Here is a 14498-nt window from a genome sequence, read left to right as displayed (position 1 = left end):
TTCTTTCGATTTTGTACTATATAGCATGGTAACCCAGTTACACATACATGTATACATTCTCTTTCTTACACAATCATGCTTCATCCTAAGTGCCTAGACATAGTTCTCAGTGCTACCCAGCATGGTCTCATTGTTCATCCATCCCAAGGCAGTTGTCTGACTCCATTAACCACAAGCTCCCAAACCATCCCACTCCCTCCCCCTCTGCTTGGTAAGCAATAATTTATCCTCTAGGTGTATGATTCTCTTTTCTGTGGAAATGATCATCTGTGCTGTATAGTAGATACCAATTATAAGTGATATCATGTGGTATTTGTCTTCCTCTTTCTGCCTTACTTCGCTCAGGATGAGAGTCTCTAATTCCACCCCATCTTGCTGCAAATGGCATTATTTCATTCTTTCTAAGGGGGAGAAATATTGCCCTGTGTATACATATCCATATTATCCCAGTCCAGTAATCTGTCGATGGACATTTGTGTTATTTCTCTGTATTGGCTATTGTGAGTCGCGATGCAGTGAACATGCAGGTGCAGGTGCCTTTTCTAAGGAAATTTTGTCTGGATATATCCACAAGAGTTGGATTGCCGGATCATGTGGCAGTTCTCTGTGTAGATTTCAAAGGTATCACCACACGGTTCTGCACAGCGGTTGTACCAGCTTCCATTCCCACCAACAGTACAGGAGGGTTCCCTTTTTTCCACAACCCCACTAGCGCTTGTTACTTGTGGATGTATCAGTGATGGCCAATCCGATTGGTGTGTGGTGGTATCTTGTGGGAGTTTGGATTTGCATTTCTCTATTAATCAGGGATGTTGAGCACTTTTTTAATGTGCTTGTTGGCCATCTGCATATCTTCCTTGGCAAGATGTCTATGCAGGGCTTCTGCCCATTTTTCCATGAAGTTGTTTGTTTGATTGCTGTTGAGTTGTATAAGTTGTTTGTATATTTAAGAGATGAGGCCTTTGTCAGTTTCATCATTTCAAACTGCACTATCCCATTCTGTAAGTTGACTTTTTGTTTTTGTTAGTTTCCTTTGCTGTGCAAAATGTTGTCCATGTGATTAGGTCCCATTGGTTTATTTTTGCTTTTATTTCTGTTGCTTTGGGAGACTGACCTGAGGAAATATTCATGTGCTTGATGTCAGATAATGTTTTGCCTATATACTCCTCCAGGAGATGGAAGGTGTCTTGTCTTATACTTAGGACATTCGTCCATTTCAAGTTAAATTTTGTGCACGGTGTGATGGTTCATTGATTTGTGTAGCTGTCCAGGATTCCCAGCAATTCTGGCTGAAAAGATTCTCTTCTTCCCATTCTATGTTCTGGCCTACAATGTCAAAGGTTAAATGATCACAGGGGTCAGTGTTCATTTCTGGGCTCTCTGGTCTGTTCCATTAGTCTCTCTGTCTGTTGTGGCACCAGCAACACACTCTCTTGATGACTGTGGCTTTGTAATGTTGCTTGAGGTCTGGGAGAGTTATGCCTCCTGCTTGGCTATTGCTCCTCTGGATTGCTTTTGAAATTTTGGATCTTTTGTGGTTCCATATAAATTTTTGGATTGTTTGTTCTAGTTTTTGTAAAAATCATCATTGCTATTTTGATAGGGATTGAAATGAATACTTAGATGGCTCTGCTTAGAAAGGACATTTTTACAATGTTATATTTTCCAACCCAGGATCATGGAATATCTTTCCATTTCTCTACATCTTCTTTAACTTCCTTAATTAACGTGTTATAATTCTTGTTATTAGGTCCTTGGCCTCCTCAAAAAGGCGTATCACTAGGTATTTTATTTTTGGGGGTGCAATTTTAAAAGTTATTGTATACTTGTATTCCTTCTCTAAGATTTCATTGTTAGTATACAGAAACGTGACTGATTTATGAATGTGACTCTTATATCCTGCTCCTTTGCTGACTGTGCTGATCCATTCAAATAGCTTTTGTGTTGAGTCTTTGGGGTTTTCTCTATATAGTGTCCTTTCATCTGCATACAGTGACAGGTTTAGCTCTTCTCTTCCTACTTGGAGTCCATTTATTTCTTTTGCTTGTCTGACTGCTGTGGCTAGGCCTTCCAATAATATGTCACATAGGAGTGCTGAGAGTGGGCATCCCTTTCTTGTTCCAGACTTTGGTGGGAGGATTGTCCAATTGTCTCCATTGAGGATTGTATTTGCTGTGTGTTTGTCATAAATGGCTTTGCTTATGTTCAGGAATGTTCCCTCAATACCCACTTTGGTGAGTGTTTTTATGGTGAGTGGATGTTGGACTTTGTCAAATGGTTTTTCTGCAACTATTGAGATGTTCATATGGTTTTTGACTTTTCTTTTGTTAATACGGTGTACGATGTTGCTTCCTGTTTGTATATTGAACCATCCTTGTGAACCTGGGAGGCATCCCACCTTGTTGTGGTGGATGATCTTTTTGATGAGTTTTTGGATTCTGTTGACTAAGCATTTTTTAGAATTTTTGCATCTATACTCTTCAAAGATATTGGCCAATAGTCATCTTTTTGGGTGGTATCTTTGTCTGGTTTTGGAATTAAGGTGATGGTAGCATCATAGAATATCTTTTGGAATGTTCCGTCTTCTTCAAACTTTTGAAAAAGCATAAGGAAGATGGGCATCGATTCCTCTTTTTATGTTTGACAGATTTCACCTGTGAAGCCATCTGGCCATGGACTTTTATTATTCCAGTTTTGTTTTGTTTTGTTTTGTTTTGGTGGGGACGGTCCATTTATTTTAAGTTTGAGTAGTTCTCTTTTCAGTTTTTGTGAAAGTAAAGTTCTCTTTCGATTTGTGGTTGCCCTGTTTTTTAAGTGTGATAACCCCTTGTTATAACTGAATGGTGATGTAGGCTCACCCACTTCATTACAATAATAAAATTATAAAATTCAATAAAATAATAAAATTCAAAAAATAGAATAAAAAGAGTCTATATATTTCCTTACACCTCTTGCGCACACCGTAGGATTTTGATGTCTTTTTTTTTTTTTTTTAACCTGTTCACGATTAGATCGGTATCCTGGCTTATTTAAATGACTGGTCTCTAATCCTGCTTTCCTCCATCCTTGTTCTTCCTCTTTTTTATTTTTCAAACTTAGTGAAGACTTTCTTTCTTTTAGCATGCACTTTGTACTTCTGTACTCTTTTAGATTTTGTGGTTGTTGTTGTTGGAGAAACGCTTTGTTTCCCTTTCTATTTAAACTCATATTCTTGATGGATAAATTATTCGACATTGCAGAATTCTTTTTCCTTTCAGCACATCAAATATCTCTTGCCACTCCCTCCCAGCTTGCAGTGTTTCTGTATAGAAATCAGCTATTCGCCTTAGGGGGATTCCCTTATAATGGACATTTTGCTTTTCTCTTGCCTCCTTTAGAATCCTCTCTTTAACTTTGGCCATTTTTATTATACTATGTCTTGGTGTGGGTCCATTTGGGTTCAACGTGTTTGGGGACATCTGTGTTTCCTGTATCTTGAAATCAGTATCCTTTAGATTTTGAAACTTTCTGGAGATAATTACCTCAAATACATGTTCAATCCCCTTTTCTTTTTCTTCTCCTCTGGAATTCCTACTATGTGTAGATTGTCCTGCGTTATAGTATCCCATAGGTCTCTTATTGCTTTCATGTTTTTTCATTGGGTTTTGGGTCTGCTGTCCTCTTTGGGCAATTTCCTTTATTCAATGATCCATGTCACTCATTTGCTCCTCTGCACTATTCATGTTGGGCTTTACTGCCCTTAGGTCAGTTTGTTTTACTGCAAGTGAATTTTCTACCTTTGCATGGCTGCTCCTTATATTTTTAGCCCCTTTCTGAGGGAGTCCGCATTACTCTTCATATGTTCTCTTAATTCCTTCAGTATTTTCACTATCTCCCATTTGAACTCAAAATATGTCAGATTGCAGAGGTCTGTTTCATTGTTGACTGCTTTAGGTGAATTCTCCTGTTGCTTTTACTGGGAATGTTTTCTGAGCTTCTTCACCTTGCTTGTGTATTTCACTTCATTTTCTGTAAGTTTTGAGACGCCCACATGTATTTTGACAGAGTCTGGGGGGCACTGTTGTAGTGGTGCACTTCTGGAGGGCATGGAGGCCTGGCCAGGGCATACCACTGTGGGTATGCCCTTCCTGTGGCCAGGAGGGTCTGGCTGGGGAATGCCACAGCCAGGTGGGGCTCACTGTGGTATTCTGCAGCAGTGGGGCACTTGTGAGTGTGGGCAGTCATGGCTTTTTTCTGCCATGGTGGATGAGCATGCCCCACAGCCAAGCAGGGCATTACCTGGTGATCCCTAGCAGCCATGTGCTTCCTGATGGTTGGGGTTGCTGGCTGGCTCACTCTGCCTCGGCAGGGCACTTCCCGTGGGCAGGCAGTTCTTGCTTGTGTGCAACAGCAGCAGGGCACTTCCCAAGTGAGGGCAGGTTTTTCTGGTTCACGCCACAGTGTAGGCCCCTTCCTGAGTTTGGGTGGGGCTGCCAGGTGTGCACCTCAGTGGAGGTGCATTTCCTGCCTCTGGGTGGGGCTTCCTGGGGCATGCTGTGGCAGCAGAGCACTTCCCAAGCCTGGGCAGTGATGGCCTGGTCGCTCCATGGTAGAGAGGTGTTTCCGTCGACCTGGTGTGGCTCGCTGGTGCTTGCCATGGTGGAGGTGCACTCTGCACATGTTCAGGGCTTTCCTGAGTGTCTGTGGCAGCAGGGAGCTTCCTGAGTGAGTGCAGGTCTGGCTGGTGCTTGCTGTGATGGAGTTGCACTTCCTGTGGCTGGACAGGGCTCGCTGGACATGCCACATCAGCAGAGCAGTTCGCAAAGATGGTGGGGCCAGTGTGATCCCTCTGCAGCAGCGGGGTGCTTCCCAAGGGAGGGTTGGGATAGCCCCTTCCTGCTGCAGTGGTGGGGCACATCCTGATGTGGGGAAGGGCTTACATGGGCAGGGGGGTGATTTGCATGGGTGGGCAGGCCTGCCTGGGAATGCCATGGCAGTGGTTGGCTCTCCACAGGGGGTGGCACCCATCTGCCATGGATGACAGTTTGCTTCTGGCTGTGCCATTGTGGGGTGGATTAGTGGAGATGTGCTGGTAATGCTCTGCTCTCTATTAGCCAGTGGGCAATTGCACACACTGTGGTTCAAGGAGTCTTCTATATTGACCCTCCCCTCCTGCTCTCCCCTCGCCAACAATGGCACCTTCTCTCTCCTGTGGGTCCAGATCCCCTGCCAGGTTCCCTCTATTTGGGCTTTCCAATCCCCAGCCATTCACATATTGCTCCCTCCACCCAAGGTAAACTGCTCTCTAGTCCCTTAGCGTCTCTCCATGCCTCCCACACCAGCATGCTCCCAGGGACTGACCTCTGGAGCCTAGGACTTGGTGCCCAGCCCCCACCGGAGCATCTCTATCTTTGGTGTCTCTGTGTGTGGTTCAGATGGTCTGTGCAGCTCTCACTCTGCTTCCCAGGTCTCAGACATGCTGCTGTGTTTTTCTTGGAGTCTTGGAGATCCCTCCGACTTGGCTGACCTTTCCATTGGTTAGGCGATTTTCCGGGGTATGTGTTCCCTTTCTCCTTCAGAGCTCCCTCTCAGGAGTGCTAGTCCAGTCCTGATTCCCCTTCCCTCTCTCTCTTGGTTTCCTGTTGTCCTACCCAGTTATGTCAAGAGATTCTTACCATTTTGGGAGGTCTCAGTTCTTCTGCCAGCGTTCAGTGGCTGCTCTGTTTGAGTTGCTGCTCTGTTTGAGTTGCTGCTCTGTTTAAGTGTAGTTGTGTTTATTTGTATTGTGATGATGGAAAGGGCAAGTGTGTCCCTGTGCTCTCCCACCATCTTGCCTCCCTGAAATTGCATCCTTCTGTATCTTTCTTTGTGGCCTTCCCTTCAAAGTCTACTTTGTTTGCCATGGTTGGCACAACTCCTGTTTTCCTCTCTTGTCCGTTGACATGAAATATCTTTTCCCATTCCCTCATGTCAATCTGTTTGAGGTCATTGCACTGAAGTGAGTCATTGTAGACAGCAGCTTGTACGTTTTTGCTTTTTATCCAATCTGACACTCTGTGTCTATTGATCAGAGTATTCAGTCCATTGGCATTTAAGGTAATTCTTGAGAAAGATGTATTTATTGCCACTTTCCCCGGGTTTTTCAGTTGCTGCTCTGTATCTCCTTTGTTCCCTTTCTGTTGTTTGGTTTGGGTTGGATGATTTCCATTTATTGTATGCTTGTGTACTTTTCTTTTTGTTTTTTTGTGAATGTAATGTTTGGTTTTGAGTTGTGGTTTCCCTGTGTTTTAAGCATGCTAAACTCTCCCTATATCTGCTAGCTTTAGCCTCGTATTCATATAGGCTCAAACACATTTTATTTAAAAAAAGGAGTCTATATTTTCTTCCTTTCCATACCTACCTTCTATGATTTTGAAGTTCTTTATTAATATCTTCATGTGTGTCCTTTAGGTGTCCTATGAGTTTATGGTCACTATTACAGTAGGTATGTATGTAGTTATGTATTTATTAATTTATTAGTTCTGTATTCTGACTTATTTAAGCGATTACTTTCCCCTTGGGATTTCTTCCACTCTATTTCTTACTACTTATGTTATGCTATTTTATTTTATATTTTATTTTACTTTATATTTTATTTTACTTTGTATTTTATTTTTCTATATTAATTTACTTTTTGTAGGGAAGCCCTTGCATTGTTTCCTTAAGAATGGCTTTAATGTTGATGTACTCTGTTAGGTTTTGTTTGTTGAAGAAATTCTCTATTTCCCCTTCTATTTTAAATGATATTCAAAAATAAATACATACACAAAGTAATGATACATTTGCTGTGTAGAGTATTCTAGGCTGCAGATTTTTCCTTTTGGAAAGATGAGTATACATTGCCACTTTCGTCAGGCCTGCAGTGTTTCTGTGGAGAAATCCGGTGTTTAGGGAGGTCCCTTATAATTAAGGATTTGTATTTCCCTTGCTACCTTTAGAATCCTCTCTCCGTCTTCGCCTTTTGCCATTTTTATTGCAACATATCTTGGTGTGGGCATATTTGGGTTCAAAGTGTTGGGGGCCTTCTGCGATTACTGCATCTCGATATCTGTTTCCTAGAGTTTGGAAAGTTTGAGGCATAATTACTTCCAATATATCTTCAATCATCTCTTCTTTTTCTTCTCCTTCTTGAATGCCATTTATGCATAGATTGGCATGCTTTATATTATCGCATAGATCTCTTATATTTCTTTTGTGTTTTTTCATTTGTCTTTCTGTCTGCTGTCCTGATTGGGTAATTTCCATTACTCTACCTTCCAAGTCACTAATTCATTCCTCTGCACTAGTCATCCTGCTCTTTAGTGCCTTTAGCTCAGTTTGGGTCTCTGCAAATGAATTTTCTATTTTTTTTCTATTTTTCCTTATATGTTGTAGTTCTCTCTAAAGTAATCTGCACTAATGTTTTTATCTGCTCTTAACTCCTTGATAATCAGCCTTCATTTTTCTCAGTATTTCCACTACTTCCCTTTTGAACTCAATGTCTCTCAGCCTCCAAAGTTCTTCACCTTGCCCATGTTTTTCTTTTTCTGTCAGTTTGGGGAAGCCAAAATAGACTTGGAGGCTTACAGCTATGCAAGGGTAACTCCTTGTATTCTTTGGGGGGTGACCCTTTATTTTTGGGCATGTGCATTTTTATATTTGCTGCTTCTTTCTTTGGTGTGAGCAGGTTGTCATGCCAAGGGTGCTGAGTGTATTTGCAGGAAGAAGGCAGCAAGGGATAGTGCTGGTTATTGACGGGATCTTAACAGCAGCAGGGACTTGCAGGAATGTGATGCAGGTAACTCCTCCTTTCAAGGTCCAGGGGGTGATAATGAGTTTCATGCAAAATTGTAAGCTACCCATTGTAAGCTACCCAGAGCACTTGGTAGTGGCAGCAGTAGGGTGTGTGTGTATTCCCAGAGTAGTGAGAGCAAAAACAGGCAGTGTTTGGTCACAATGACCTCGGTGGTGTCACAAGTGGTAGCAGGCCATGGCCACCTCTGGAGTCAGAGGTAACCATGGTGGTTAGCCTCACAACTGTAGATGCTGGGAAGAAGCACCCTGTCCCTCTTAGCCCACACAGGAGGTGCTGCACCTGCTGCTCCTAGTTGCAGGGCCTTGGCAAAGGACAGTTTCCAAGCATCTGGGTGCTATCTGGAGCATCTGGCAGTGACAGCTGCAGGGCCAGTATGATCCTAGGGGTGCGAGAGCAACAGTTATTGGTGCTCAGTTGCAGCACCATCTCTGTTTTCTGCCCTCTTAGGTGACTTTGGTCACAGGCTGTGACCTGCAGTTTCTGAGATGAATACTTTCGTTTGACCCTGGTGCCTGTAGACTACACAAGAGGCACCACATTTCACTTATCCCCTGCTGTACTAAGCCTGCACCAGAGGTGTCTGGCTGCCTCTAGCCTGCCCAAGATGAATCCAGGATGCTCTAGCCCAAGCAAGTGGCTTCTTGCCACCCGTAGCCTACATCAGCAGCCACCTGCCCTCGGAGAGCCTGTGCACATGTGAGCAGGGAGATTCCTTTGGGGCTCACCCCTTCTCTTCCCCTTGCCCTCCCCAACAATAGTTCCTTGCTTTTGTAGACAAAGAGAAGTACTTTCAACTCCAAGAATCATTGTGACATGACTGCTGGTAGGACTGAAAACAATTTTTCTGAATGTGGCTCCAGAAAGGTGGTGAAACAGAAACATGAAGCTGCCAAGTCAGACAGATTCTACATCTTCAAGGGATTTGTTAACCATGCTAAGGTTTGGCATTAAAGACCAGCATAAGTGTTTTAGCCTCTCTTTGTGGAAAGCAAGAAAGCAACCTATAAGTGTGCACCCGGAAATATAAAGGGGAGGAAATAAAGGCACACATAACCTGGAGAGTTTGAGGATTTTGAAGCAATAATGATACCCCCTCATTTTTTGTTTGTTTGGTAAATGTTTCATTCGAAACTACCACCATGTGCTGATGGTGATGCAATCGCTGATTATGTCATGTGGTCTTCATTATTGCAGTTATGGTGCACTTATGGTCATGGGCACTGGGGAAGCTAAACTATGCTGTAGTTTGGAGTATGAAATGTATTTTCTAACTTATGCTTATCTTTTTCTTTTTGTCTTTATAGGGCCATACATTTGGCATATGGAGGATCCCAGGCTAGGGGTCAAACCAGAGCTGTGTCTTCTGGCCTAAAACAGCCATAGCAATGCTGGACCTGAGCAACAGCTGCACTTTGATCACAGCTCATGGCAACTCTGCGTCTTTAAAACCCCCTGAGTGAGGCCAGGGGTTGAAGCCACTTTCACATCAGCACTAGTTCGGTTTGTTAACCTCTGAGCCACGGTGGGAACCCCATGAAATTTATTTTTTTTTTTTGTAATGAAGACAATCTTGTCAGGTAAGATCCAAGTTCCCTTTGAAATAACAGAGTATAATGCAGCTGAGAAAATGCTACATAAAGAATATGTATTTTCCCTTTCAAAATTGAACTTCATCTGCCCCTCTTTCCCTACCATCTTAATTTAGGCATCCATTCAATACAACCTGGACTATTTCAGAAATCACTTAACTCCCACTGTCTTTTTCCTTAGTTGCATTTTCTTTTTTGAAATCGTTATCATCAAGGAGGCATGTCAAATATTCCTATCTCACTACCAAAATTTTCAAATATGGAAAAACCACAAAATAATCTAGCATTGAAAACCACTAAAAAGACAAAAGGACAACTTACAATGGGAGAAAATTTTTTCTGATCATTAAACTGAAAAGGGATTAATCTCTAAAATATACAAACACCTTATACAATTCAACCACACAAAAAGCCAACAACCCAATGCAAAATGGGGCAAAAGTCCTGCATAGACATTTCACGAAAGAATATGTACAGATGGTCAGAAAGCACATAAAAAATTCTAAACATCACTGTTTCTTAGGGAAGTGAAAATACAAACTACTATGAGGTACCTTTCTCACCTGTCAGAATAGCCATCCTTAACAAGTCCACACATAAAAAAAATGCTGGAGAGGGTGTGGAGAAAAGGAAACTCGCCTACACTGATGAAAGGAATGTCACTTGTTACAACCATTATGGAAACCACCATGGAAATACTTCAGAAAAGTAAATATAGGACTAGTACGTGACCGACCCAGAAATCCCACTCTTGGGCATACAGCTGGAAGAAACTTCCCTTGAAAAAGACACATGCACATGTATGTTCATTGCATCACTGTCCAAAAGAGCCAAGACAGGGAAATAACCTAAAAGTCCATTGAGAAGATTGGATTAAGATGTGGTGTATGTGTTCCATATATGTACACAGATACACAATGGAACCCCTACTCAGCCATAAAGATAGAACAAAGTAATGCCATTTGCAGCAACATGGCTGGAATTAGGGACTCTCATGCTAAGTGAAGTTAGAAAGAGGAAGATGAATACAATACGATATCACTTATGTGTGGACTGTAACATATGGCACAAGTGGAACTTTCCACCTGAACGAAACTCATGGACTTGGACAACAGTGTTTGGGTTGCCAAAGGGGAGGGGGCAGGATTGTGATGGACTGGAAATCGGGGGTTAGAAAACGTGCAAAGTATTGCATGTGGAGTGGGTATGCGATGAGATCATGCTGTATATCAATGGGAACTACATCTAGTCACTTTTGATGGAGCACAACGGAGGGTAATGTGAAAAAAAAAGGATACGTACGTGTATGGGTGTCGGTCTTGGGTGGTTGAGGGGGGTGTGCCTGGGTCATTTGCTCGACAGTAGAAACTTGACAGAACATGGGAAACAAGCTATGATAGAAAAAATAAACATCATTTTAGAAAAAGAAATACAGCATCCTCTTACTCTTAATTGTTTCATAAATAAAGATATGGCAACTATGAAGATGAACATATATGTCTATTTTTGAAATAAAGGAATTGCAGGAAATTGTTGACACTTGCAAGCCTAAATTTTCATCTTCACTATCCTGCAGAATCTATAGAACGTTGATAGGTCAAAATTAGGATGGTGTTCAAATAATGAAGAGGATGGAGGTGTTGGCCTTGAGAGAGAGGCAGCAGAGGTATCAGTGGCCATTGGCATTGGGAACCACGGATGGTTGGCTGGTTGAGGGTTAGACAAAGGGCTCTCTCTGGTGATATATTCTGATATCTGGTTGGAAAAGGGGATGGCTTCACCGTCATCCCAAAATAACCACTCGGGAAGGGAGAAATAAGGTGGTACTGAGACATGGAAGTGGTAGTTGTAATGAAATTCACAATGTGGCCATTTGCTGGAGAGTAGCTGCTTTGTGAGTGCATATGAAACGTGGTCAACTGGTTTAAAGTAGCATGTTGAGCCATGACAGTTTGTCCTATGGTCTGGCTGATGCTGATGATGTAGAAGAAACTTCATTTCTAATTGGGGTAGTTGTATTAGAAATTCTCTGGCTGATAGGAGGCCTTCTTACGAAAGGCACATTTAAATTTGTGGAGGTTGAAAATGCATTTTCTCCACGAGTTTCTGCATCAAAATCAGAATTATGATTATCCACCTTATGCCCTGTTCTAGAGCGCTTCTTGCTGCAACCTTGAAGTAGAGAAGCCGATACTGGAGAAGCATTTTTATACGTGACTCTTCTTTTCCTCCTTTACCAACAGTTGAGGACAGCCTCATTTAAAGTTTGGATTATGGTAGAACTGCAGCTAAAACCAAGGAGAAATTTATTTAATGGTATTTGAAACAAAGACATGAGGAGACAGAAACCATAATGTCTGATTCTTTGCATCATATGGAATTAATATCATGAGACAATACATGTCCATTGCTAATATTTTCAAAAATGTTCTTAGTGGGCACGGCCAACTATTGTCCTCAAGGAAAAATGTCTGGTATATTTACAGTAATAGTATTAGGCTCTGTGGCCTGCATTTTTTGAGGTTCATTAACAAGGCTCAAGGTGGCTAGGACAATGACTTATCATCCCAAATATTTTATGACCAAGCCATCCTCAATTTAAAAATGTAACATGGAGTTCCCGTCGTGGCACAGTGGTTAATGCATCCGCCTTGGAATCATGGGGTTTCGGGTTTGATCCCTGGCCATGCTCAGTGGGTTAAGGATCTAGTGTTGCTGTGAGCTGTGGTATAGTTTGTAGATGTGGCTAGATCCCACGTTGCTGTGGCTCTGGCATAGGACAGTGGCTATAGCTCCAGTTCAACCCCTAGCCTGGGAACCACCATATGCCATGGGAGTGGCTCAGGAAATGGCAAAAAGACAAAAAATAATCATCATAATAAAAATGCAACAGTACTTCATCCCACTTTCAAGGTCTACTTTGACCATATATGGATGAACATATTTGCACATGTCCAAAGAGAATCTTATACACTCCCTCTATAAATAGTAACTGGAAAATTCTTAATGCCTTGTTCCAAGCAGAGACTTCATTATCTTCTGCCAGAATGTTGGCTAGTGAGGCAGATCTTTGAAAATTCCGTTGCAATTTAGTACATCCATAAAGGTTAAGCTGTCGAACTAAGCTTTTCATACTCTCAGTTTCAAATACTCTGAAGGAAGCCTTTCTCTCCAGAACTTCTTTCTTGATGCGTTCTTCATGAACCACTATCAAGGTTCCATTTTCTTCCCACCAAATGGACATAAATCGATCACTTTCAACAATTTCCCAAAGTTTTCTGGGAAAGGGCAGAGGAATAAAATCATTATCTTCATCTGGTTCAGAGGCACACAATGTGTGGCATGGTTCCTTCATCAGGGAGCCCTCAGGCAAAGCCTGGAAAGCTTTTTCTTCACTCTGAGACCTCAAGTCTAAGTCCCCAGTGATTGAGTTATCACACCATGGAGATGTAATGGAGGATTCTGAACCAGTTGGTGCATCTTTAGGAGACACACCTTGAATTTCTGAAGGAGCATGTGCCATCTCAGATAAATTTTTCTTCAGCTACTTTCCTCACCTGCATGGCTTTTGAACTCTGCAGTTTTAAATGCTGCTTTGGTAAGCCTACACAGATAAACTATCCAATCCATCACAGTGGTTGCCAGCCTGCGTAGCTGTGACATCACAAGACACAAGTCTTCTTGCAATCTGAGCATCACCTTCAGTCAGGGTTTACTTCTCTATGAAATTAGCCCAGTTAACATAAAATACGAACTCCGTACTTAAACAGTAACCGAAAGAGAGAAAAAAAAATGAGATCAGCAAATGAGACCCCATTCCAATGGAATCTTTTTAATAAAAAAATCACATAAAAAATAAATCCATTTCATCCCTGAAGTAAATGCAAATTCTCTCTTGTGCACATACGCACTTGTGCCTGTTATGTAAGGCCTTGTAAGTGGGAAAACAAAAAACAAAAAAAAACGGCAAAGTGAAACAAAAGTTATGCAGCTCTTGAGAGTGTATAACTAGAATCTGTGCAGTATTTATATTCAGAAAAAGCATAGCCAGTGTTCTCTGGTGGCTAGCTTGTTACAAAAGTGTTCTGATCTCTGCCGTGCTATGGGTTCAATCCCTGGCCTGGGAACTTCTGCATGCCCCAGGTACAGTCCACAAAATAAAAAGACAAAAAGAAAAGAAAAAAAGAAACAAATACACAATCAAAAACAAAACAAAACAAAACAAACCACGACCTTTATCACTAACCAAGACATGGAAGGGCCCTGGGCACCAAGCAAAATATCTATAGCCATAGAGTCAAAAAAGGTTGACGGTTGCTTGTGTTAGGAGAGGAAATTTGGGGAAGTACCATCCAAAGGGTATGAGATTTCCTTGTGGATTGATGGCAATGAGAACTGGGGTATTGATGGGTGTACCACATTCTGAAGATTATTTATGCCCTTGAACTGAATACTCTAAAACTTCTACCATAATGTTTTCCCATTGTTAAAACCTGACAGTGATCTGGTATCACTGATTTTATTATATAGAGTTTTCTGTGTATTCTACGTAAGTAGTCTGTGTGTTAAACAATATTCCAAACATTTTCCATTAGGTTTGCTGAGGGAGGAATGCACAAAGCCAATTAGTACACAAGAGGGATTTATTAGGGTCTCTGAGGGGGCTGGGTGTAACTCACGATGGCATCAGCCTTGACTACAAGGAGGTGTTAGGCTTATAAAGCATCTGTGGTGGGAGTCTGTGGTTGCAGTCCACGGTGGGACCTTGTGGCAGGGAAAATGAGAAGGGAGGGAAGGTCAAGGGAGGTGTAGGGGCTCAAGACCCATGACAGAGCACAGTTATTTCCTGTAGGCAGTTAGTCGTTCAGGCAGTTGCTTCCCACAGATCCTCGTTTCTTGCTGCCCAACTTGCACATCCACATTCTGGGAAGGGTGTCCACAGCAAGTCTCTCAGGTGAGCAGCAATAGTTGGGGTGTATGGCGGTCTGTCTCCATCCTCCTGGGATCCTCTCATTCAAGCCTTCCATTATATGGGGTAGGGATAAATGTCTACTCTTCTCTATCTGCTTCCTGCTGGCCTGGGGTGAGGAGTACTT

At 42.1% G+C, this 14498-nt stretch overlaps 1 protein-coding gene and 1 pseudogene across 1 annotated transcript in view; both read right to left on the bottom strand.

Annotated features, from left to right (window-relative positions):
• LOC146394372 (heat shock transcription factor, Y-linked-like) overlaps positions 1 to 12994 on the bottom strand; it is a 455151-nt gene extending 442157 nt beyond the window's left edge. Inside the window, exon 1 of the mRNA XM_085009038.1 lies at positions 12960 to 12994. The gene's annotated coding sequence lies outside the window, so the exon portion shown is untranslated. The remainder of the gene's footprint in view (positions 1 to 12959) is intronic.
• Positions 10951 to 12925, bottom strand: LOC146394373 (heat shock transcription factor, Y-linked-like; annotated as a pseudogene).
• Positions 12995 to 14498: the final 1504 nt, after the last annotated feature.

Source organism: Sus scrofa, chromosome Y, assembly GCF_054392235.1.
Source record: "Sus scrofa isolate SSC_HxYL_T2T_F1_AM1 chromosome Y, Sscrofa_HxYL_maternal_Yorkshire_Landrace_v2.0, whole genome shotgun sequence".
NCBI classification, from domain to species: domain Eukaryota; kingdom Metazoa; phylum Chordata; class Mammalia; order Artiodactyla; family Suidae; genus Sus; species Sus scrofa.
Note: the sequence above shows the minus strand (reverse complement) of the source record. Positions and strands in the feature narration are given on the sequence as shown.